This window comes from Anguilla anguilla, chromosome 15, assembly GCF_013347855.1.
Source record: "Anguilla anguilla isolate fAngAng1 chromosome 15, fAngAng1.pri, whole genome shotgun sequence".
In the NCBI taxonomy this organism is placed as follows: domain Eukaryota; kingdom Metazoa; phylum Chordata; class Actinopteri; order Anguilliformes; family Anguillidae; genus Anguilla; species Anguilla anguilla.
Window position 1 is genome coordinate 9,720,722 of NC_049215.1, and position 9,577 is coordinate 9,730,298.

At 38.9% G+C, this 9,577-nt stretch overlaps 1 long non-coding RNA gene across 2 annotated transcripts; it reads right to left on the reverse strand.

Annotated features, from left to right (window-relative positions):
• Nucleotides 1-888: 888 nt before the first annotated feature.
• LOC118214518 lies at nucleotides 889-3,481 on the reverse strand. 2 transcript variants are annotated; one of them, XR_004762638.1, is made up of 4 exons: nucleotides 3,326-3,481; nucleotides 2,532-2,686; nucleotides 1,786-1,852; nucleotides 889-1,018 (listed from the first exon to the last, which is right to left on the reverse strand). It is a non-coding gene; the product is annotated as an uncharacterized LOC118214518 (long non-coding RNA). The 2 variants fall into 2 exon arrangements; XR_004762637.1 differs by lacking the exons at nucleotides 2,532-2,686; nucleotides 3,326-3,481 and having other exon boundaries at nucleotides 1,786-1,981.
• Nucleotides 3,482-9,577: the final 6,096 nt, after the last annotated feature.

Consider the following 9,577-nt stretch of genomic DNA (forward strand, 5'->3'; position numbering starts at 1 on the left):
ACAAGCAGAGCCTATGCTTCGGGCGCTACCACCCCGCGCAATTTTACACAAATATTTCCAACCCTGACTTTATACCGCGGATCGGAAAGAAATGCAGCCGGCTAACGCTTTCAAGGATCAATAGCTCCCAGACAATAGGGCCTAGGACCTTCAAACCACTGCTAGAGTGTTCACAGACAGCGACCCCGAGAAGCAGAGCCTATGCTTCGGGCGCTACCACCCCGCGCAATTTTACACGCTCCTAGAGAATAGGGCCTAGGACCTTCAAACCACTTTTAAATTGTTCGCAAACAATGGCCACAGTATTTCAATTCATTTTTAAAGAAGCACTTTTAACCCTCTGGGGTCTAACTGTAATAGGTCGCACACTGGTGATTCTGCGATGCTCTGACATTTGTGTAAATTGCATCAACTTCATATACAGTGATTCTAAAGTTTTTCATATCTTTATTTTCAGCACAAACTCAGCTACAAGAATATGGCAGCAGTAAGTAGGTCATAATCATGTGTGGATTGTAAACTGCTCTAAAAACACAAACTGTAAACAGTATTTTTGAACATGCAGAGGAATGTTGTAATAAAACACACTAAACAATTGTGAATAAGAATTTTGGTCACTGAAATGTGTTCATCAAGGTCTTGGGTATCAAAAGATGACAATATTTCAGCAAATCCAATGAGAAATATAAAATAAATTGCTAAAAGTTAGTGTTGTGACTATTTTTCAACACCAGGTGAGAATGGAAGGGCAAATGGCTTTTCTGTAATGAATATGCATTGGGTAGGACGACATGCCAGCTACGTAGGCTATTCACACCTGGGCGCATGCCTCCCCACCACTAAGACAAAGACTCAGTGAGCCATTTAGAAGACAGAAACAAAGACATCTTTTGATTTTCAGAACATTTATTGAAGCAAACTATACGCATGGAAGATGAGATGAGACTGGTTGTACTCTTGCAACACTTGCGTGGCTTCTTAGCTAGTGGTGAACTAGGCCGTGTTTCCTGATCAGCATCTGTAAATATGATAAAAACAAAATTGTTAGGAAATGTGACATCAAATCAAACTTTATTTATATAGAACATTTCCTTCAACAGGTGAAAATTAAATGTGCTTTACAAAAAAGGGGCAAGCCACTAACAAATGAAAACAAAACTTAGGAAATGTGACATGGTTACATCATATACAAACAAAGAACCAAACAAACACAACCAGATGCAGAGAGGTAACCTATAATTTTGAGAAGCAATGGTTAGAATCGTTCGTAGTGTGGGAATTTACAAGCGCGCATATTAGTGAATATTCCTACAAACACACAGAGAATGTAATACAGCACACATTTACAAATAATGCAAGCTATCAACGAAACAACATTAGCTAAATTAAATATTGATATTCCAGCCCAACTACACGCAACTCATCAATAACAATGCCTCAATCTGAAGTAGACTAGGTCTGTTTAGCTAAGTGGTTATTATATTGCTATTTCCCGAATTTACTTATAGTATGCTAATATCGATTGTCCGAGGACATCAGTTTTAGAATCCTAGCCACGCCACGGGCTATTTATTACCAATTTGATCGAAAAACATACAGTCTACCTGATACTTTTAAAAACCAGACGCAGAGAGCCTAGCCTATAATTTTGAGATGCAATAGTTCGAATCGTTCGTGGTGTGGGAATTTACAAACGCGCATATTGCTGGATATTCCTACAAACACACAGATACGTTGCAATACAGTACACATATTTACCAATATGATCATAAGAAATATACTTACGCAAGAAGTTGATCCTCAGCTGGATCAGTTCGCTGTTCGAAATGACACCGCTCTTCATCAGTGTCGGCTTCCGGACGGACCATTTTCCAAAAATAAACGAAATGTACACCTCAAGAGAAGTGAATATGGCGACACTGACATTCTATCCCGTTTTCGCAGACTTAACATTTCTCACATGGATCTCGCATCGCGCCTCCTTTAGTCTCCTTCTATGGAAAGTAATTATAATGTTGTTAACATGTGAATGCGATTTGGGCGGACTTCCTGCTGAGCGAAATTCACGTAGTAATGAGTAAAGTTTAACGAAGCATACATGGTCTAATTAATCAAATTTAAAACTTTTAAAACAATTAATATTATTTGCCAATGTGCGCATTGGAAAGTCGCGATTCTAAGGTTTCTGTCAATATTTTTGTTGCGTCTGTATGATAACAGGACGTGAAGTTAATCATCCAAATAGAAACGAAAGTTAATTTCATCTTGTCGAGCTCCGCCGGCGGAGCTCTCGACCCGAGAGGATTAACTGACTTGACTGAAGTAGCCCTAGGTAGCTTCAATGATGGAGCATAAAGTAAGTTATCAACGTCCGTTTAATGAAGATACAGCACTTTCATGTGGTCAAGTTGTAGTGTGAAACTGCAAATAATTCATAAGCGACTATGAAATAATGTAAACAAATATTATGAAATACAATGAAGTATGAGCAGAAATAATTCCTAAAAACATAGATGAATTAATCTACTCACAAACAAAGCTTCCCCAAGGATCACACAGGCAGATGGAACAAGATTAAAGGAGGTCTTGAATCATGCTGTTCTTTAGCTTGTGTTACAGTGAAAATTCTTCTTCTTTGGTGTTTTACAGCAGTTGGCATCCTTTTTAATTGCATTACTGCCTCCTTCTGGATCAAACGGGGAAAGAGGGAAAATGGCTGCTCTTATGTGACTAGCATTCAATGTGACTTTAAACAACCAATGAGAAGGCAAACATCTGAAATAACAGGAAAAATGGCATTCACATAATAGCCTATAGAAGGTGCTAGAAACACTTAAACAGAGTGAATGAAAGTAACATTACACAAACAATGGCCACGGGATGCACAGCCTATGCTTTGGGCATTATTACACAAATATTTGCATCTGTGGCTTTAAGCTGCCATTCGGACAAAAATGCAGCCGGCAAACGCTTTCAAGTTCAACAGCTCCTAGAGAATAGGGCCTAGCACCTTCCAACCACTTTTAAATTGTTCGCTAACAATGGCCACAGTATTTCAATTTATTTTTGAAGAAGCACTCTTAACTGACTTGACTGAAGTAGCCCTAGGTAGCTTCAATGATGAAGGAGCATAAAGTAAGTTATCAACGTGCACTTGTACGTCCGTTTAATGAAAATACAGCACTTTCATGTGGTCAAGTTGTTGTAGTGTGAAACTGCAAATAATTCATAAGTGACTATGAAATAATGTAAACAAATATTATGAAATACAATTAAGTATGAGCAGGAATAATTCCTAAAAACATTGATGAATTAATCTACTCACAAACAAAGCTTCTCCGAGGATCACACAGGCAGATGGAACAAGATTAAAGGAGGTCTTGAATCAGGCTGTTCTTTAGCTTGTGTTACAGTGAAAATTCTTCTTCTTTGGTGTTTTACAGCAGTTGGCATCCATTTTAATTGCATTACTGCCTCCTGGATCAAACAGGGAAAGAGGGAAAATGGCTGCTCTTATAATGTGACTAGCAATCAATGTGACTTTAAACAACCAATGAGAATGCAAACATCTGAAATAACAGGAATGAGTGACATTCACATAATGGCCTATAGAAGGTGCTAGAAACACTTAAACTGAATGAATGCAAGTAACATTACACAAACAATGGCCACAAGATGCAGAGAATATGCTTTGTGCATTATTACCTCGTGCAATTTGACACACATATTTCCAATTATGACTTTAGGCTGATATTTGGAAAAAATGCAGCTGACAAACACTTTCAAGTTCAATAGCTCCTAGATAATAGGGCCCAGGACCATCAAACCACTTCTAGAGTGTTCACAGACAGTGGCCACGAGACGCAGAGCCTATGCTTCGGGCATTATGACCTTGTGCAATTTTACAGGAATATTTCCAATTGTGACATTAAGCTGATATTTGGAAAAAAATGCAGCTGACAAACGCTTTCAAGTTCAATAGGGAGGGCACGCCACCCTCTCTGGCCCCACCCCAGTAGGGCCCAAAATGATATACCAGCCTATGTCCCCCCCAGCACCCTGCCTTCTGACACCCCCAAGGCCTGGGGTCCTGAGTAGACATTTGGCTGGGTTTGCTGTTCAGAGTGGGGCCTGCTGTTGACCGGAGATGAAAGCATATGAACTTTTATTTTTTGGAGGTTATGCTGTCATGGTTTCATATAGATTTATATATTTATTTATTTGTGTGTGTATGTCTGTGTGCATGTGAGTGTGTGTGTGTGTGTGTGTGTGTGCATGAATGTGTGTGCGTGTGTGTGTGCTTGCATGTGTGTGTGGTGGGTGTGGGAATTTAAGACTATTGTAAGTTTTCTATGTTGAGAATACGGCATAAAATTATTGATTTCACCCCCAGCCTTGGCCTCCCCTTGCTATCCGGTCTTAAACTGCTCTCCCCAAGCAAAGGCTCTTCAGTTATTGGCTGGTAGCTCGTTTCCATGGGCTCCAGAACTCCTAAGGGGAGGAGCCTGGCAGCACCCTCAGGCCTGTGGCACTCCGTGGTAGATTAACTAGGAGTGCGCTTTGAGAAACGGCAAATAACTAACTAAACTAGTGATACATGAAAAGCTTTATCACCCTCTGGTGGTTAAATTGTGGAATAACTATTAATGGAAGACTGCTACCATTATTGAGAAACTAATCATACACAGAGTACCAAATAATGATAATAATAAAATGAAGAAAAAAAGAAAAGAAAATATATTGTTGACGGCAAGCCCCTTTACAGCTTGCATCTTTTAAAAGATATCCTTGAAGAAATAAAATAACATATTATTAATAGTACTCCTCAGCTTTCTCTCCTGCTTTATTCATAGAACAGAGAGAGAAGGGATCAAAGAGGTGCCATTTTGTGAAATATAGCACTCGACTCAATTTTAATATTTTCAGCCTCCTAATCTGATCTTATCTCAAATTTGGTACAGTAGCCTATGTTTCGCAGTGCTGTCTTAACCCCTGACACCTGCAGCAGTATTCATACTGCAAAAGCTCACTCTGTCAATAGTTTTCTTAAGAAATCAAATAACCTAACAAAAGTCACAGACTGAAGAATTTATTATTCTTTTACGGGAGAGTATATCTGTTGGACATGTTTGACAGGTGGTAAATGGTGCTTATATGGATTTCGGTGATGGCAAGTAATGTTTGACAGATATGACAGAAGTAGTATTATAAGCATACGAAATAAGTACTATTTGGATTGGCTGGGATGATTTGAGATGAGATATTTTTGGCAGTGATGATAATCCAGGGCTGAGGGATAACACGAATGGGCCTTACATAAAGAATGTCAAACTATGTTTTGTAGATTTGTATTGTGATCATGTGTATACAAAAGTATAAAGTATTCCCACTGAAATGTTTCTGTAACCTCACTGTTTTGCTCAGGAGATTTCTATGGCTGCTTCTTTAACCCCTTAGCGCACATGCCAAATCTGGCCAATCCTTGCCCATTTAGGGGGTACCCTATTTAAAGCTTTATAACTCCAGATGTGAACACCACAAAGACTTGCAAAACAGCTTAAATGAAGCAAGACATTTGTACAATGTACAATACTAACGCAGATTATTTTATATTCATAATTTTGGAAGAAATAAAGTGCCACAAATGCAATTGTCTAGACAAAAAAATCAAAAAATAAATGTGCACTTTTTTCCATTTGCAATGCAATACTGAGAGATTGCATATATACAGCAGGTTAAACTATACATGTGCTAGATCAAAAACTTCTTGACCACAAGTTCATAAAATCTAAGGGTGGATATGTAGAACTACTATAGATGTATGAAGCAAAAACTAAGCAGTGTAACCAGCGTCTCCAAATCTAAATGGTAAATGGTAAATGGACTGCATTTATATAGCGCTTTTATCCAAAGCGCTTTACAATTGATGCCTCTCATTCGCCAGAGCAGTTAGGGGTTAGGTGTCTTGCTCAAGGACACTTTGACACGCCCAGGGCGGGGTTTGAACCGGCAACCCTCCGACTGCCAGACAATCAGTCTTACCTCCAGAGCTATGTCGCCAAAATGTCTAAATTATTGTTGTAAATCACAACATATTCATGTATTTCACTACAAATCAAATGTTCTGACTCAAGTAACTCACTGCTGCATCATTTTCAAATGGGAATTACAAGCTTTCCATCAGTACAGTGGTATAAAATATCTAAGCGTCCAGAAACATATCCAGAATCTCTCCAAAATGAATAAAATGTTTTTTGTCCATTATAAAGCATATAAATGAGCCCCTTATGAAGGATTAAGATGAAACATTGCTATCAGATTTTTAAAATAATGCAAAAATATTGTCACACAATGTGGTACAGTACCTAAATGTGTAATAATTAACTATTGTATGTATTTGGCAAAAAATGTAATATGGCAGAAATTATTACTTCTAAGCATTTATGTTGTCCATGCAGATAAGCATCTTGTGAGGTTGGTTTCAAGTCGCAAGCCCACAACGAGCGGGAGTCATCTTTTTTTTTTTTTGGAAATTAAAATGACTGTTATACAGTAGCACCCCAACGTGACCAATCAGTGCTAAAATTGCAAAGTGACCATATGGAGATATCCTCTACCAAAGTGCCAAGTTTCACCAGTCTCACCCTTGTGGTTATGCCAAAACTGAAGGAAAATGACTTTCCTTTTTGACTGATAGCATTTCCAAAATGGCAACCAATCTAAGATGATAGAGATACATGGTACAAGGTAAAGATATATGTTCCAGATGAGGAAATTCTAAATCGCTACAGCAAGTTTTTAATCATTAAAAGACAAAAGTATTTTTTTTTGTTAATACCTAAATTTAAAAAACAATTGATTTGGGAGTATCAATTATATTGACAGTGACTTTTTAGAAGTCACATGAACAAATTGGTGAAAATTCCATGTTGATATGTCAACCAGTCTAGGAGGTTTTTCAAAAAATTAAAAATGGCAAGAAATATACTATGGGGGGCATTATGGGTTCTATGGAATTATTTGCATTTCAAGAGAAGACACATTGATTGACACTGATTTCATGTCTCTAAGATAAATGGGGCAAGAATAATGATTTTTATTTTTTTTTTGCAATTGTGCATTTATCTGTATGCTATAGCGCCACCATGTGGCAAAATTGGGTGAATACTCACTGCATGTCTATTCTGCGTGACGATCTACCCAGTGATTTTGCTGGAATTGCATAAAATGGCAGAAGTTAAATAAAAAATAAATAAAAATAAAATAATAATAATAATAATAATAATAATAATAATAATAATAATAATAATACCAAGCAATACAATAGGGTGCCTTGCACCAGAGGTGCTTGGCCCCCTACAAAACAGGAATCACCTTAGCAGTGAACATGGTCAGCAAAAGCACAATTGTTCATTCCAGTTCACGCATTATTAACATCATTATACAAATGTGATTACGCTAAAGAAGGTGAGCTACCTTTGTGCACAATAAAATAAGAAAGTACTGCAAATGAATCTAATGTGATAAAGCTGAAGGACATAAGATACCTTTCCGCACAATAGCGAAAGGGAGTACTGTAAATGAATCCCTGCATCGTGTGCAGTCGGCCATCAGCTAGCAACAGTGGATGACCTGTCCCAGCGCCACGGAAGGACAATGTAAGAAACATAGACAAGCCATGTACAGAATGCTTCTTATACCACACGTACACTGACATTATTCACAGACGGACGTTCGCTACTTAAATTATGAATAAATGTGGTAATATGTCCTCTGGATATCCTCTTAAAGCCCATATTCTATGAATATGCGCTGGTAAGAGTTAACAACAAAAGGGAACGATGAATCCCATCTTTTCCATTGCTATCAGATGCCCCCGAATGCCTTTCATAAGAATGCCTCTCTGAAGAAAAGAGACTCACACGGCAATAAGAAAAACAGCCACTTCAGCTTTTGTAAAAAGAAAAAGAAAAAAAGAAAAAAATAACAGTTGTTCCTTTTTGTAGTTTCTGTATCTCTTTTTTTCCACCTTCCCCCTTTTCTAAATTTTTTTTTTGAGAAGCTTGAGAAACAACACAGCGTGAGGTTGCAAATGGAATTATTTAGAAGAATTACAAGTGATCCATCTCTCCGAGCATTACACACCTCAGCAGCCTGCAGTACTTGCCTACCAATTAACACCTACTTTACTACATGTTGGGATGTTCTTAATGCTCCTGCATGTGTTTATGCACTATTACCTTGATGGATGCCTCTTCTACAATTAGACATAATTGGCATATCAATATGCGAAAGCTAAATGGATTAACCTTCTTTAAAACTAATGAGCACTTCCCTACCCAGCTGGTGAATGTGGCACCATTTGCATTTGTCACTTTTTTTGGGGAGGGAAAGGGAAAATAAAATAAAATAAACGGAGCGCTTGTTTTGTGTCACCTGCTTCAAACTTTTCCCTTTATCTACCACACGCTATTGTAAAAGAATTATAATTTTAGACAGTGTTGAATTTTTTTTGTTGTTTAAAAAAAGTGTTTATACATTGTCAGCAACACACCATATTCAGCATTACCATGAATACAAGCTTCATCAAGCTGGACAGAATGGAGGCTCTTGTCGAGGCCAACTATTGTTATTGTTATTATTATTATTATTATTGTCACATTTAAAAATTAAGTGTGTGTGTGTGTTTGTGTGTGTGTGAGAGAGAGAGAGAGAGACACTTTGCATGTTATGAGAAATTCTTATATATGATGGTTAATTTAAATAAAATAAAAACAGAGTAAAAAATAATTGAAAATGCAGGTATATACCCCACTGTATTGTATACAGCATTACTGGAAAAATGGTAAATAATCTAACAGACAGTGCTGATACAGCACTATACGCAACACTGATAGAGTGTGTGTGTGTGTGTGTGTGTATGTATGTGTACTTTCTCTAATTCCAAAATTCCTCCAAATCGCTGTGTGTAAATCCAGCTGAGTGCCCAGCCGTGCCGTTTATTTTCCCTGCGTCTGAACGGGGAGCGTTTCGCTCGCATCCGCTAGCGGGGCCGCGGCGGGTGGAGGGCCTGGTGGAGAGCGCTGTCAGTGGGTGTTCCGGCAGGTCCCGGCGTGTTCCGGGAGGACGCATCGATTCGCGCCGTGTGCCAAGTTCCCGGAGTTCCTGGGGGGGGGGGGGGGGGGGTGGTGGGGGGGGGGGCGCGCGAGGTTTTGGCGGCGCGGGCTCGGGCGCCCGTGAAAACATCCGACATTTGACCCCCAGCCGAGACGGCGGCGGAGTCTCGAGCGGTCCGTCCGTCTGAGGAGCCGAAACAGCGGCCCTTTCAAAACCCGAATCTGAGGCGCGCCTGAACCCTCGCTGAGCACCGAGCGCGGTTCCTCCCTCACTGCCCCCAGGAGCTTCTGCTGTGCGGAGATGGTGTTATACACAATAGCGTTCAGACTGAAAGAGAGAAATCTGAGATTTCATAAAAAGCTAAACATCCATTTTTGGTTGTAAAATCTGTTTGATTTGGTTGTAAAATTGTAAATGGTGTGGGCAATTAACAAAAAAACAAAACAAACATCACTTTTGT